The sequence below is a fragment of the Vigna unguiculata genome, chromosome 11 (genome assembly GCF_004118075.2).
Source record: "Vigna unguiculata cultivar IT97K-499-35 chromosome 11, ASM411807v1, whole genome shotgun sequence".
NCBI lineage: Eukaryota > Viridiplantae > Streptophyta > Magnoliopsida > Fabales > Fabaceae > Vigna > Vigna unguiculata.
The window spans coordinates 9,200,001-9,204,008 of record NC_040289.1 but is presented as its reverse complement, the minus strand read 5'-3'; positions in this window follow the sequence as shown (position 1 = coordinate 9,204,008).

Below are 4,008 nucleotides of genomic sequence, written 5' to 3'. Positions count from 1 at the left end.
ATACATTAATTATTTTTAAAATTAGCTGTTAAATTATATATAAATTATTAATATGAAAATTAAGAAATTTAATTACATAACAAGATTGAATAATAAATGTATGATTTATTTTTTATTTTTTGGTAAATTTTCTCTTATTGTTAAAACCAATAATATTTTTAAAGATCAAGCACACTTTGAGACCACAAAATATTCGAAGTGAATATTTGATAATTGGGTTATTTATTTTAAAGATATTAAATATATAAAAAATATCACTATTGCACTTAAATACAAAATAAGTGTCTCTATAATGTTTTTAAGAGACATTCATGATCCGAGGGTAAAAATGTTAATTTTCTACTATCCTTATAAGTAAAGACATTATAACAAAATAGATATAGTACAAATATAGTAAACATTCTTTTAAGTCTGCATTCATTTAAGTCTACATTCCATCTAAATCTGTATTTGAAAAGGAAAAATCTTCGAAACAATAATTTTGTAACTTTATTTTTAGAAAAAATCAGAAAGTCATTTGACAACTATTTATGATTTGTTCATGTGTAATTGCTGATTGACCACTTTATAAAATGCAATGAAGGATAAAGAGTGTACCCTTAGCTTGATTTAATTGATCTGATGAGTAATACTTCACATGGACTATGTTTTGGATTGCTTCAACAAAGTATGATCTCCAAGCATTGACGATTATTTAGTTGTAGACCACCTTAGTCTTTGCATTTCGTATCTTCTTGACTTGCAATAAGGAAAAATGCTTTTTCATTTGTTTTTTTAGAAAATATAAGATTTATTATATGACATATTGTTGAAAATATTTACTTAATATATTTTTTATTTAAATTATTTTTTAGGAAATATTTCTACTTTTAAAATTATCTTTCATTTTTATAAATTAGTTATTATTTTAGAATTAGGAAATATTTTATATTTTATACTCTGTTACATTTTGTTATCTTAAAATTTCATTAGTTTGCATCCCAATTAAGTCCACATCAAACTCTCCAGATGAAAACACAAACTTCAGCGAATGATTACTATATATAATTCATTCAATTATAATAATAATTGATTGTTTTAATTGAGAAATGACTAAAATAGCAATTAAAGTTATTAAATTATGGAAATTGTTTATTTATACAAAAGTCATAACCACTAGTAAATAGTACTTCTTAGTATATATATATATATATATATATATATATATATATATATATATATATATATATATATATATATATATATATATATATATATATATATATATATATATATATATATATATATATATATATATATATATTATAAAATAAAGGAGAGAAAGAGAATAAAAAGTAGCGACTGATTTTTTGTGTATAATTATCAATAGGAGAAGTCCCCATTTATAGATACAAAAGACAACCAAAGGGATACAACTAAATGGTTATAACATTAATGATAACATCAATAGCAATCAATCATAGATAACTGTTAACAACTCAATGGACATATATGCATTTCATAACACTCCCCCTTAGGTGTCCATTGATCAAAGAACGTGTTGCCTCGTTAAAACCTTACTAGGAAAAACCCTTTGAGATAAAAACCTAGTTAAGGAAAAAGAGTACATCATTCTTCGATATAATATTATTCATCACATCTTCTATTTCTCCGCCTCATGTAAACTTTCATCTTTAAGATGTCGGAGCCCAAACTTGTGAAGAAATATCTTGTTTGTGATCAATTGTTGTGAGGATCAGATAAATAACCTGCATCTACATAACTCATTTGATTTTGAATCATTTGGATAAAATAAGACTATATTCAAAGTACCCTTAAGGTCACAAAATATATGTTTTACACTAATTCAATGTCTTATTGTAGGTGAATAATTATATCTTGCTTAACAAATTTATAACAAATACTATATCAAATCGAGTATAATAAGCAAAATACATTAGTGCTCTTATAACATTAAAAATATGGTATTTCTTAACCAAGAAGTTCTTTATCATTGTTAGGTCTAAAAGGACATTTATCAACATCTAACAACCTCACAATTGAAGTGTAAAAATGTATAACTTGTCCATATAGAAATTTTTAAGCACCTTCTATATAAACCTCTTATTATACAAAAACACTTGTATTTAAATACTCAATTTGTAATCTTAAACAAAACTTTGTACTTCCAAAATCTTTCATCTCAAATTCTTTCTTTAAGAAATCAATTGCCTTTGTGAACTCATTAGGAGTTCTAACAATGTTTATGTTATATGCATAGACAACAATTATGACAAGTTCATTTTTCGATATTTTCACATAAATACAACCATAAGTACCTTTATTTTAACAAGTACTTACAAGGACAATTATACATCTTGATTGCTTTAATCCATAAAAGGGACTTGTTAAATTTTATTGAATAATCCACTTAGAATTTGCATTGTTGGGTAAATTAAATCCTTAAGTGATTTTCATATAATTATCATTCTTTATAATATTGTTTTGCACAAAAATCCATTTGTGCTAAATGAGTTTTACACCTTCAGGTGTGCGGACTACAGGTCCAAAAACCTTTTATTTAACAAGCAAATCTAATTTTGCTTCTATTTCATCTTTCCATTTGACCAATCATTTATTTGTCAACAATTTTGATCCTCATTGTTACTCATAACATTCATTTTTATATTTTATGCTTAAACATCGTCAACGTTGACTTTGGTTCCATATTATCTTATTCATGACATAATTTATTGAGATCTCATAATTTTCAACAATTTCATGTACATGTGGTCCTTCTGGAACCAAGGTTCTTCTAGAACCAAATTATTAATTATGTCAAATGAATCTTTTGTGATTTACACCTCCTCGATTAGGTCATCTTGTCTTTTTAGCTCCTTTTCTCATTCGAGAATTTTTATCTTTGGAACCAATAGGCTTATCACGCTTCAATTGTGTTATGAATAAATATCAATTATATTGGAGCATTTAGCAGTTGGTATATGTGATTTAATTACCCTATTTGTGTCAGTAAAAAACAAACATCTGATAATTGATTGACTAATTTGTGAATGAATTATCATTTGAATTTCGAGTTCACATTCTTTTGTATGAGGATCAAGAGAGATAATGATAATTCATTCCAACCGATATCCTTATCCAAATGTTTTCTTTCTCCTCCTAATGTTGGAAAAACTTATTCATCAAGAATAATAGTTGATAAATCAAACTGTAAATATGTCTCTTATCCAACATATATTCTCAATCGTCTCTAAAGACTCATCATAGTCCCTTTTGGTGGGAAATTCGATCATATACAAAAATTCTTAAATGAGACAATTAGGTTACTGACCAAAAACCAACTGCATAATAGAATAATTATGATAAATTGTTGGTTTGATGCAAATCAATCTTGTAGCATGTAAAATTACATATCTCGAAGTAGTCATTGGAAGATTAGCTCTCATAAGTAATGGTTTTGCAACTAACTTTAGACGTTTTATTCATAATTCTACAAGTCCATTCTAAGCATGAACATATGTTCTACTGGATGTTCAACAATAATTCCCATTGACATACAATACTCATGAAAAACATAAGATGTAAATTCACCAGCATTATCAAGACAAATTTTCTTAAATGGATAATCTGGGAAGTGATCTCTTAACTTAACTAATTGTGCCAATACTTTGCAAATGCTTGATTGCAAGTTGATAATAAACAAACATGTGACCATTTAGTTGATGCATTAATTAAACCATGAAATATCTAAATGATCTACATGATGGGTGCATTGGACCATAAAATCACCTTGTATTCATTCCAAAAGATGAGATTGATTCATTTCTAAAGTTTTCTGATGATGGTTTTATTATCAACTTTCCTTGTAAAGATGTATTACATGAGAAAACATTGGATTGAAGAAATTTTTGACTCTTAAGTGGGTGTCCACAAGAGTTTTCAACTATTTTTTTGCATCATGGTAGATCTAGGATGACCCAATTGATCATGCCAAACAAAGAATTCCTT